Here is a 12,105-nt window from a genome sequence, read left to right as displayed (position 1 = left end):
TGAGGGCTGATACTTACCTGCATCCCTTATTTGGTGATGGAACCGGTGGCTTGAGAGTTCCTCCTGCTTGTTCCGGGGGTGGTGCTGCCTTTCTCATTGGATTAGTTTTGGATTGAGCTCATGAACTGTTTTGAGTCAGGACAAGGTCATTGAGTTCAGGGATTGGGAGATGGCTGAGATCTTCAGCCTCTCATATGGTGCTTGGTTGCTGTGTCATTTTCTGCTAGCAGTAGTAGTTGGCAACCTTCAGTCTCGAACGACTATGGTATCGCGCTCTGAAAGGTGGTTCTGGAACAGCGTCTAGTGTGGCTGAAAAGGCCAATTCGGGAGTGACAATCCCTTCCACACTGGGAGCAAGTGCAGTCTGTCCCTGGTCTGTCTCCCTGGCTATGGGCCTTCCTTCTTTGCCTCTGTGCCTCAGACTGTTGGCCAAGTGTCTCTTCAAACTGGGAAAGGCCATGTTGCACAGCCTGCCTCCAAGCAGGCCGCTCAGAGGCCAGGGTTTCCCACTTGTTGAGGTCCATTCCTAAGGCCTACAAGATCCCTCTTGCAGATGTCCTTGTATCGCAGCTGTGGTCTACCTGTAGGGCGCTTTCCTTGCACGAGTTCTCCATAGAGGAGATCCTTTGGGATCTGACCATCATCCATTCTCACGACATGACCGAGCCAACGCAGGCGTCTCTGTTTCAGTAGTGCATACATGCTAGGGATTCCAGCACGTTCCAGGACTGTGCAGGGTTAGTGAATTTGTGTTTGATGGCAGATTCTAGAGGCCGGAGCTCATCATTCTGTAGTTGGCCTAAATGGTCTCGTTTTCCTCCACTGGCAGGATGTTCATGCCATGCCCTGCATATTTGAATAATACAATTATGTTGACTGCACACTCTGGGTTACAGCCAGTTTGGGGAAATTACTGGCTTCCATTCAGGCCACACATAACAGTGAAAAGGGTATTGGGGGAATCTGAATGCAACAGGAAAAAGGTGCTTTGAATCTGGCTTGAAAGTTTTGCTCTGGCCTGGCCTTGACCAAATTTTCAAACACAAAACTAGGGTCACTCCACCGTTTGGGGTGTTGGGTGCCAGTTCACAGCATACCACATCAGGTTTCTTAGAAAGAAATTTCCCTGCAAAGACATTCTGTAGTAGCTGATGTATAATGTTATCCAAGGGCAAAACATTTGGATTTAATAGTTTTCTGATGTTCTTCTTCTTTTAAAAACAAGCACTTTCTATGCCAATACAGCAAGGCTGTGCAAGGTTTCATCTGTTTCTGCAGTGTTAAACACTCAGTCATCGAGCATACTCTGAATGGCATGTATTTCATATCAATGTGCTGTAACCGTAGGTAATGACATACCTTCCAGTTGCGTCTTGACCTGCCAGATACGAAAGCATGCAAAATAATATTGCAGCTGCTTGCATATGGTATCTGCAGCATTAGCAAGTACGTCAGCCAGCCCAGTTCTTTTCATCTCTCAAGCTAGCCAAGTGATGAGAAACACAGATATTTTGAATTAGTCAATATCTGACAGAGGGGGAAAAAAGATCCTAAATACTTTATTTGATGAATGTTGGCATCTGAGTCTTTAAAAAGCCGAGGTAAAGATATTGATGAATAAATAATTCAGCGATTGATGAAAGAGCCCCAGAAGTGCTTCACGATGTTACTCAGCAAGCATGCCTCATTAAGATGACTCTTGGACAAAAATAACACCATGCTTAATTTGAAACCAAAGAAGACAGAGTAGGCTCATTTTGGACCAGATGTTGCTGCATCAGTCTGCCGTGACTGTACCTATTAGTGCTAAACTTCTGGTTTTCTAAAGCGAGCTCCCTGCTACCTGCATAAATATGGGCAGTGAATACTGAATGGAGGATCCTTGCTACAAAGTTAATAGCTTTAGCTAGAACTCTGCATATGCTCTGATGATGTGGTCAATAGTGGTGTCATTCACTGTTTGCTCAGTGTACCAGTGCCATCATTGAAACATGAAAAGTCAATGCTCATGAATGTGGCATAAGTAAACAAAATTGATGTTTGGGGCTCAGATGCCAGTTGTGCCTTGCATTCCATCTGTGGCCTTGGGCAAGTCCCTTGTCTCTATCTCGTTCAGCACTGTTTCCAATCGTGGCCTGCCAAATGCCGCCTTCTCTCTCCAGCACTTGAGTGTTTCAAGCTGAGACCCACCACCTAAGGAGACTGCATGCAGGAATCTTTGAAGGTAAAGGGAAGTCAGGATGGAAGCTTGCCTGCTAGTTCACCCACCCATCATAGTGGAAAAGATGTGTGCATGAGCAGAAGCAGCTGTGGGTGGTGGACTAAAGCAGCGCAGAGGCACATGCTACCCTAGTTAGAGGTATTAGCTGTTCCAGGATGTGGTACAAGAAGCTTTGGCATGGAGGAAAACAGGCTCCCTCCATGCCAAAGACTATACTTGCATGGAGTCTTCTTTCTCCATAGAAATTAATCGTGTGATTCTTTCATGTGCGGAAGCTCTCAGTGCCTAGTTTGGAAATTTCCTTCCACAACTTTGAAAAAAGTTGAATGTGGATTCTCCTAATTATTTCCCATTTTCAGAGCCTTGATAAAGCTAGCACATGAATTTCCAGTGAAAGTCTAAATATATAGAAAGTCTAAATATATAGACTCCCTCTCCCTCTTTCTTTTTATAAATTTAGTGCACCAATCCTATCCCCCGGACCACCACCAGCGCTGATGCATGCGTGCCAAAAAACAAACAAACAGGCAGTCACTCGGGATAGCTTGCAGGATGTAAGTAAAAACATTTTCTATATACCCCCTGGTAGGCTGCATGAATGGGAATGGGTCTCCTTGGACATTTGCAACCTATTTTTGTGATGTGTGTCAGAAGAGAGATAACGAGCAGGGAGGTTTGAAATGGAGGGGATAATATCCAGTGTGTGCGCCATTTCCACAAGATCCACCCTCTCCTGCCTCCCACAGCCCCTGGTTCCTCTCCTCTCCCCACCCAGAAACACCACCAATTCTCCCACTCCTTCTTCTTTTCCTCCCACTGCCTGTCCCCATTGCCAACTCACCTCATACTGGCAGACGGAGGCCTCACCGCTGGCTCATGCACTGCCACACCATTGACTGCACTGACAGCCTTGCACTGACTGCACTGTTCAGTGTTGGCATGAGCTTGTGTCACCTGCCAGGATCCAGGCCCTTCTGCCTTGATCCTGTTGGCTCCACAGACAGAACACATGTTCTGCTTGCAGAGCCCAGCAGATAGAATTGGGCCGTTAAAGACCCACATGTTGATATTGGTATTTGCCGCATGTGAATCTGGAAATGTCATCTTCAGAATTGTCATCATCCTTTTAACCACTAGTTAATATTAGAATGATGAAGATGTGCCACCTGCATACAAAGAATGAGAGCACGGGTCCCAGCTTCAAGCAGTTTACATTGTAGAATTCAGTACAAAGGAGACAATGAGAAAAGGGAGGATGGAGAAGCAGGGACTAGGACATTGTGCCTTTGTGGAGAAGGTGGATTTTGAAGGTGGATTTTTGAAGTTTTGAAGGAAGCAGGAAAGATGGCATCTCAGAGCCATTCTAGGAGGCAGTTCCCCCATGCATAAGGGGCAGCAAAGGAGAAAAGATAGATTACTGTAGTCATTTACTAACTTTGGGTCCAATCCTATCCAACTGCCCAGCACCAATGCAACTTTAAGGTAAGGGAACAAATGTTTTCTTACCTAGAGGAGGCTTCCATGATCCCCCCCAACGCAGGATGCAGTGCATGCCCTGTGGGCACAAATACATCAACACTGGAAAGTTGGATAGGATTGGGCTCTTTGTGTGATAGCACTGTGTGCCATGGAGGAAAAACGAAAAATGGGGAAATGGGGCCTCAACTGTCTAGAGAAGAGTTTTTTAAAAAACCTCTATTTTTTTCAAGGTGAGGTTATTGCCATTCTGTAGCACTTGCTAAGCAGCCACTTGGGTGCCATCTGCAGCATTTGTAAAACGGATTCCGATTTTCAGATGTGATTTTTTTTCTTTTGTAATAAGTTGTTATCTGACTGCTTTGCTGAGATGACACACATCCATCAACCGTCAGGATCTTTTTTAGCGACAACTGTCGACTCCTAGGAGAACCATTTCATGTTCATTGCAAGCCATAACTCTCAATAGCTTCAGGTTTCTGGCCATTTGGGATTTATTCCAAGCGCCGTGTGTGATAGTAATGGCAGCAGATACTGTGATGGGTGGTGCTGTCAAATTCTTAGCTTGCCAGCATAAACTGAGAGAGGTTCAATTCTAACACCTGCACGTCCAGCCCTCATAAATGGCTGGAATTCACCATCAGTGGATTCATACTCTGATGGGATCTTTCAGGCTGATTGATTAGTTGTTCAGGAACTGTATGATGGTGGGTAAATCCACCCTGTTTGTCGTCTTTCTTGCGGACATGGCAGTTTTATTTGTGGGCCTGTGAGTCTAATTGAACAAAATGTAAGGGAAGCCAGGAAATAGGAACAAATGACAACTCTGGAACTTTTCAATGCAAAATGATGGCTGTATAGGACTGCTCAAGTAACAGAGGCTAAGGGAGTGCAATTTGAACAGCTGTGTGCCATACAGGCAAACACTCTGATCTAATTTGCTCATTGCTTTCCCATTTTCGAAATCAGTTTTGCCTTTCCTGCAGCTCGTCCTTTGCCAGGTTTACAGCCTTGCTGATCCATCCAATGTTTTGCCCTAGGCACTGTCTCAGACAGTTCCCTCTGTTCCTGTTATTGGGCCAAGGTAGATTAATTAGAGGCATTACCCCATCTTCTCCCTATGTGAGGAGATGGAAAAAAAGAGCAGGTGCTTCCATGAAATTTCCAATTCATGGGTAACATACAGTTTAATTCCTAGTATGGTGACTAACTATTAGCTAACAATTACGTCACATCAGATGCATTTCTAACAAAGTTTGAGTGCACAGCTATTTTGTTTTCCACAAGCATATTTTGTCATTGTTGTCCAGTAGAAATAAGTGTCCAATAGAGATGACAACCAGAAAGTCTCCATTCAGATTTTGCCTCTGCCATCGCTGGACCTCCTGAGGCTACAAGCCTACAGAAGGATCTCTCCAAACTGGCAGAATGGGCAGCAAAATGGCAGATGCGTTTCAATGTCAGTAAGTATAAAGTCATGCACATTGGGGCAAAAAATCAAAACTTCACATATAGGCTAATGGGTTCTGAGCTGTCTGTGACAGATCTGGAGAGAGATCTTGGGGTGGTGGTGGGCAGCTCCATGAAAGTGTTAAACCAATGTGCAGCGGCAGTGAAGAAGGCCAATTCTATGCTTGGGATCATTAGAAAAGGTATTGAGAACAAAACGGCTAATATTATAATGCCGTTGTACAAGTTGATGGTAAGACCACACCTGGAGTATTGTGTCCAGTTCTGGTCGCCACATCTCAAAAAGACATAGTGGAAATGGAAAAGGTGCAAAAGAGAGCGACTAAGATGATTACTGGGCTGGGGCACCTTCCTTATGAGGAAAGGCTACGGCGTTTGGGCCTCTTCAGCCTAGAAAAGAGACGCCTGAGGGGGGACATGGTTGAGACATACAAAATGATGCATGGGAAGGATAAAGTGGATAGAGAGATGCTCTTTACTCTCTCACATAACACCAGAACCAGGGGACATCCACTAAAATTGAGTGTTGGGAGGGTTAGGACAGACAAAAGAAAATATTTCTTTATTCAGCGTGTGGTCGGTCTGTGGAACTCCTTGCCGCAGGGTATGGTGACGGCATCTGGCCTAGATGCCTTTAAAAGGGGATTGGACAAGTTTCTGGAGGAAAAATCCATTACAGATTACAAGCCATAATGGGTATGTTCAACCTCCTGATTTTTGAAATGGGCTACGTCAGAATGCCAGATTCTGGCACCAGGATGCAGGTCTCTTGTTGTCTTGTGTGCTCCCTGAGGCATTTGGTGGGCCACTGTGAGATACAGGAAACTGGACTAGATGGGCCTATGGCCTGATCCAGCAGGGCTGTTCTTATGTTCTTACAATCCAGCCTCTTTATTCGACCTAGGGGTTACTGGAATCAAGCCTACGTTGTAGGGATTGTTATGATAACATACATGAAATGCTTTAAACTAGCGGTTCTCAAATTCTCAGGCTGGTTTCACTTCCAGTAGTGATATCACTGCCGGTCGGTCCTGGCAGATTCTCATGCTTAAAAGTGGGTCCCGGTGCTCAAAGTTTAAGAACCATTGTTTTAATGGATTAGGAATGCCCTGCATTCATTTTTTTGCTTGTGCAAAGGAATTATGAAGTGATTTATGTGATTGGATTGTTGTTGGTCTAATAGTTTAGAACACCATGTTTCATAGGCTCTGTTTTTCAAAAAGATTCTGTGTGAACAAAGCTAGAAATAGCCCTAACCATGAGTACTCCATAAGCCTTTTGACGTTATAATTGGCTTTGTGGATTAATGGACAAGCAGCAGCTATGGCTTACTTGCTATAACTCTTGATGCTGGTTGACCTTCTCCTATCCTTCCAAGTGTTAAGTTTGAGTTATCAGTATATTTGTGCTGCTGAATATTTGTTGCGTATCTGTCCATAGTCTCTCCATGACATTTTTTTTTAAAAAGATGAAAACCACTGAGTGTTAAGAATAAATTACAGGTGGAGCCTATTTATGCACGTGAATTCCGTTTCGTGACCTGGCGCAATTAAGAAAGAGCATTGTGCTAAATTCCATAGAGTTACAAAAATATGCTGCAGCCTGACACTTGGGGCTGGAAGGAAAATAAGGCAGCTGTTATCAATCTCTGCCCTCTGCTCCTTCGCCTCCCCCTCCTTCACTCCATACTCAGCCCTCCCCCCTTGCCACAGTTAAAAAATCCGTGGATAAATAGGTTGCACCTGTAGTTTATTGCTCAGCTCTAGAAAAACTTGCTTTGATTTTCAGAAACAGAATGGAGTTCCTTTCTACAGATGTTAACATGCAATTCTTTTCAGATTCATATACTATAGCTAGCTTGTGACTTTGGAAGCATGTATCTGTATTGATGAGTTTCCTTGTATCTAGTTACACCAAAGTTTGATTTTAGTGTTATGTGAAGACACATGTCTCTTTCAATCCTATGCGTGGGATTTTGCAAGTCTAATTTCCCACAAAATGCACCTGCACCTACAGATGCACGAGCGCCTGAATTGAATTGAGCATTTATTGCACATTTTATGGCAAGTTCCAAGCAAATGTTGCAAAGGTTGAAGCCTTTGCAAGCCATCCATTTGATGGCTAGAGAAAGCTCCAACAAAAACTAGTGAGCGTAGACTGCTTGGAAAGGTTTGAGTGAGAAAAAGCCTTTGTGAGTGGTTTACTTGTCAATGTACCGCTTTTGTGGGTCTGTTTGTGCTCATCTTGATCCTGTTCAGACATTCTGCTTGGACATTCCAAGCAGGGGGAATTAAACATTTTGAGTTTCCCAATAGAGTGGTTGCAACACCACTAGCTGTGTTCCTCTATGCTTCTAGGTCTGGGTTCAGGTTGGACAAGCCCCCCAGCAAGCAGTCTTACTACATGTGTGGACCTCCTAGGTTTTCACGGGAGCATTCCTTGGTGGCAGGTCCCTTCTTTTTCTTTTGCCGCTGTCACAGACAACAATGTCAGCCACAGAGGTCCCTTTGGTAGATCAAAATTAGAGGGTGCCATCTCCTCCCCACAAATGTCTTTGGCATACTGTCATTCAAAGGCATCATGGGGCGAAAAAATAGCAGCCTCCAGTCATCTACATGATTCAAGGAACATAAATCCAGGTGTAAATCCAAAGATTTGGGGGCACAAAAGGTAACATGAGGATTCATCCCTTCAGATATTGATTGGGTCAATAAAGCTTTCAGTTTCAGAAACAAAAAAGCTTTAAACAAAAGTTCTCATTGTAAGAAATAAAATAAAACAAGAATCTTCTCTCTGTGGTTTTAGCTATGAATGTTCAAAATGTCTCTATTTTGTGACCATCAGAAATACTTTTCCCCCCCCTCTACTGAGCTTTTCGTTTTCCTAAAAGCATGGAACTTGGAAATGGAGGGCCATGCACATCTAGTGATGCTATTGATTTCAAGGGATGGTCCAGATGGAATCTTAATCACAGACAGTTTGAAAAATCAATGCAAAGTTCTAAATCCTACATCAGATCAATAAAATTGAAAGCTGGCATGATCCGTCTGTTGCTTAGGATAATCCACTGGGGATATACACCATAATGTCACTGCTATGTTTTTTAATGCAAATAACTGAAGAGTGTATTTGTTCACTAGGGTTTTAAAAAACAAAAAAAATATATTTATTCTATTAATCTTTGATCTTAATAATGTATTTTCCTTCTTCGAACATATGTTTTCCCTTTCTATCTATATAAGCTAATTATGTGAAAGGAAAATTAGAATACATCTAAGGGTGCAATTCAAACCTGGAGCAGGCAAGCCAGGAGGCTTGCGCTACATCCAATGCTGGTTTGCAGTGAGCAGCGGCTCAGCCATGGGCAAGGGTAAGGGCTGTGGGTAAGGGCTGCACACCCCTATGGGTCTTCTCGGACCTGCGTCACCTCCAGAGTTGGCGCAAGTCCGAGGAGAGCGGAGCGGCTTCAAGCTTCATAACTGCTGGGTCCCAGCCCCACCCCCAGCTCCCTGAGCGCCTGCCCCTGGGGCTGCCTGAGGTGGCACAAGTCCGAGGAGAGCAAAGCAACTTGAAGCCACTCCACGCTCCTCGGGAATGGGGATTGGGATCTGGCATAACTGCTGGGTCCCAGCCCCACCTCCCATTCTCCACCCATCTGCCCCCAGGGCTGCCTACCGCCCTCCCTCCCCCCGCTCTAGAACACCTCCTCGCTGCCTCCTCCCTGCCCTCCCTTCCTGCCAGAGCCTTACATTGGCCCAGCTCGGGCAACACCATTCTTGGTGCCTCCGTTGGTGTGGAGGCTTATGTCAGCCTCTGCAGGCCAGCATGCCTCTGTGCATCGGCCTAGCCGAATCACGAAGAAGTGCAAATGTGCCTTATGGCACATTTGCGACCTTCTTGGGCTGGTGCATGGCACAATTTGGATTGCACTGTCAGCTGACCAACGTCCCCTTGTTGTTGCACCTCTGCACTTAAGAGATGTTGCACTTAAGGTTCACACATGCATGTAGGGCACTTGGGGCCCAATCTTAATTAACTCCCCCATTGCCAATGTGCTAATGGGGTACGTGCTGTGTCTATGGAGGGGAGGCAGCCACTTATCAAAATAAATGAACCTTTGTTCCCTTAGCTTGGGGTAAGCTTCCACATTCCCAATAGGTCTCCTCAAATCTATGCCAGCTGTTTCTCTGGTGTAAGTCAGAGGAGAGTAAGGGAGAGGGAATTTGAATAGGATCCAGGTACAAGTTTCTGCCACCAGGTTCTGCTCCCTCCCTTCCCATTCCAGCTTCTACCTTCCCTATCCAAACACTCCCCCTTTCCACCCCCTCCCTGCCCTGATCCTTCTACCACCCACCACCCATGCTGGCTTACTTGTACTCCCATAGGTAGCCAGTTGAAACCTCAGGTTGCAACACTGCTGCTGTTTGTGGTGACTGTTCCAAAATGGCTGCTGTATGGCCGTTTACAACAGCTAAACTGTATTCCACTGTCATAACTAGTTAGGATTGGTCTGACAGTGTCTTGTCACTTGAGGTGCTGTATCTTGGTGAATGCATTTTCATTGAAAAGCATTATGTTTGAACAGTAGATTGCTGACTGATTCATCTGTGATGATGGCTCATTCACACATGCAAGTCATCACTTGATACTACAGACAGTGAGTTTTGGACATACGTGTGGGAACCAACCCTGAATCTTGCTGAGGTTACTTTTCCTACTGCTTCACACTGTACTCCATTGTTTTTTTTTCTCTTGACAATGTGAAGTAGACAGCAAAAGTTCTGTACAATGTACAGACTCATAATGTTGAAAGGCACTTTAATTACGATGGAGACATGACTGCTGTTTCAGCCCAATACTGTCTAACCCCCCCCCCCCGCACCAATACAGCATGCCGTGCATCCATAGGGGAGCAGCAGTTGGAGAGGTTTCCTAACCACAGCCATAAGACTCATTGGCTCTACATACGTCTAAGGCAGAAAGAATGGTGGCAGAAAGGGAGAGGGAAGGGCCTTGGATATGAGCACATATGAGTACCCTGATTCTGCTTCTGGTCCACCCCCGGCCTCCTGCCCACTTCCTCATTGCTCCCCACCCTGTTCCACCCCCATCTGACTCACCTTTTCCTGTTTGTGGTGGACCTCCTGTGCTGCTGCTAGTTGCTACAGCGTACTCAAAACTCTGTTCTGCTGTCATGAATTTCTCCACCTGGTGGCCCAAACCTGGGAAGGATTGGGCTGTGTCATACGGAGAAGCCAATCCAAAGCATCTCTACTTTGTTATTCTCAAGGGGCCAGACGCTGGTTACAAGAGATGTTGTTGGCATCCTTCAGTCTCGGAAGACTATGGTGTCACGCTCTGAATGGTGGTTCTGGAACAGAGTGTCCTCTCCAGTGCGCGAAGCCTGGGTAAAGTAGGTATGGAGGATAGGCTGTTACCCATGCAGCAAATCCTCCCTCTCCACGTCGCTGAAATGGTCCAATGGAAAGGCAGAGGCCAATACGGTTGGTTCCAGCGACGTCGCAGGAGTTGCCAGAACGTGACTGTGTTCAGCCATGAACTGCCTCAGGGACTCCGGCTCCGGATTTTGCCTCGAGGTTGACTCCTGAAGACTTTTCCATAACTGGATGTAGCCACAAGGCAGTGGAGGTTTGGGAGTTTTCCTTCTCACAGATGAGCTGCCTTCCTAGGCTGACGAGTCCCATCTACCCGGTGGCTGTTTAGTCGCCTCTTACGACAAGTACAGCCAAACTGAGGGCCTATTCTTATCCCCAGCCCCCAGGGGTACTGGGGTAAGAGATGTACAAGGGCACATTTGGTGTGTTTATCCAGATTTGATGTCACTACCACCACAGTGTTGTCATGGCTTTCATGGCAACTGTTTCTGGCACATTTTTGATGCATTTGCAGTTGTGAACTTTGATGCTGTGCCACAGTTTGTGTTGAATATGGATGATGGTGGTGTTTGTTATGTATGCAAGTTATGCAGGATTGAAATTCTGCATAACTGATTGGCCCAGACTTATGGCTGGCCAATCGGGTGATGGATCGAAATCCTTCCATCTGATTGGCCCTCTAGTGAATGTTTCAACTGCACCAATCATGGGGAGTCTGGGCGGAGCTAAAGGGTATGAAAGCCAGGGCTGCTTGCCTTGCGTCAGATTCATTCAGATTCATTGCCAGGTCCTGTTCTGAAGATGGAATAAACGTATTGAGCTGTCATCTCTATGCCTTCCTTTATTCACATGGACCCTCTTTATAACACTGGCGACGAAGGTGGGATTTGATTCCTCCATGCTTAACAACGCTAGAACCAAGAGCTGATTCGCATAGAGCTGGTTCATCACCGAAGAATTGTTACCCCAGACAAAGGAAGAAGGACCTGCTTCCGTAAGCCTGCTGAGCTGCCACGATGACCACCCGAGGTCACATTGAGGAATTCAATCCAGCGTCCCCAGAGCTATGGGACACTTATGCAGAATGTCTTGAGTTCTTCCTTGAAGCCAACGCAGTCAAAGATGCCGCCCTAAAGTGGGCCACCTTGCTCAGCATCTGTGGCTCTGCCACTTTTGAAATCGCCCAGAATCTCATGGCACCAACAGAATTAAGGGCTACCAGTTATAAGAACATTGTGGCCCTCCTGAAGAATCACTTCTCACCCCAGCCGTCCCATATTGCACGCCGCCATGCCTTCAACAAGCGAGATCAGACTGCCAGTGAGTCTGTTCCAGCTTGTGTGTCCGTGCTTCTCATCTTGCATGAAGATGTGAATTCCAAGACCTGGAAGAAATGCTTCTTGACCAGTTCATATGCGGCCTCCGGGACGAAAGGATTCAGAGGAAGCTCTTCGCAAAGAAAGAGCTGACCTTTCAAGAGGCTGTCAAGGATGTGCTGGCATTTGAAAAAGCAGAAGCAGCAGCAAAGAAGATTCGTGCCTC

The sequence above is a fragment of the Tiliqua scincoides genome, chromosome 6 (assembly GCF_035046505.1).
Source record: "Tiliqua scincoides isolate rTilSci1 chromosome 6, rTilSci1.hap2, whole genome shotgun sequence".
Classification (NCBI taxonomy): domain Eukaryota; kingdom Metazoa; phylum Chordata; class Lepidosauria; order Squamata; family Scincidae; genus Tiliqua; species Tiliqua scincoides.
This window is presented reverse-complemented; position numbering follows the sequence as displayed.